Source organism: Bison bison, unplaced genomic scaffold (assembly GCF_000754665.1).
Source record: "Bison bison bison isolate TAMUID 2011002044 unplaced genomic scaffold, Bison_UMD1.0 scf7180017864139, whole genome shotgun sequence".
NCBI lineage: Eukaryota > Metazoa > Chordata > Mammalia > Artiodactyla > Bovidae > Bison > Bison bison.
In genome coordinates, this window is record NW_011494711.1 from 10,193,261 (window position 1) to 10,193,719 (window position 459).

Here is a 459-nt window from a genome sequence, read left to right on the forward strand (position 1 = left end):
ATTAAGCTAGAAAAAAAAAAAAAGAATCATTCCTGTGAGATTTAACTAAAACTTTGTCATTAAAAAAATGAGGGTACTCTTTATTACTTTCAGTAGTTGATGACAAGTGATAAAAGTTATCATAAATTGAAATATGATCTTGGCTCCACCTAGACAGTCTCCCCTTGTTTATGATGCTCTTCTGTGAACATAACAGATTTTCTTATCTTCCCTTATTTTATTGAGAAGGAAAATAACTAGCAATTAATTCAAATTTTCAACTTGTTTCAACAATATTATTCATTCCCAAGGCTTCAATACAGATATGATCGAATCAGATATGATCAATATTTCATTTTAATTTTAACCAAAACTGAATTAAAATGGACAAATGACTTTTAGTTCCACACTCTTTAGCTTGGCACACAATGCTCTGGCCATAGCTTGCCTCTTGGTCTCATCTCTTACTGTGCCTTCCCT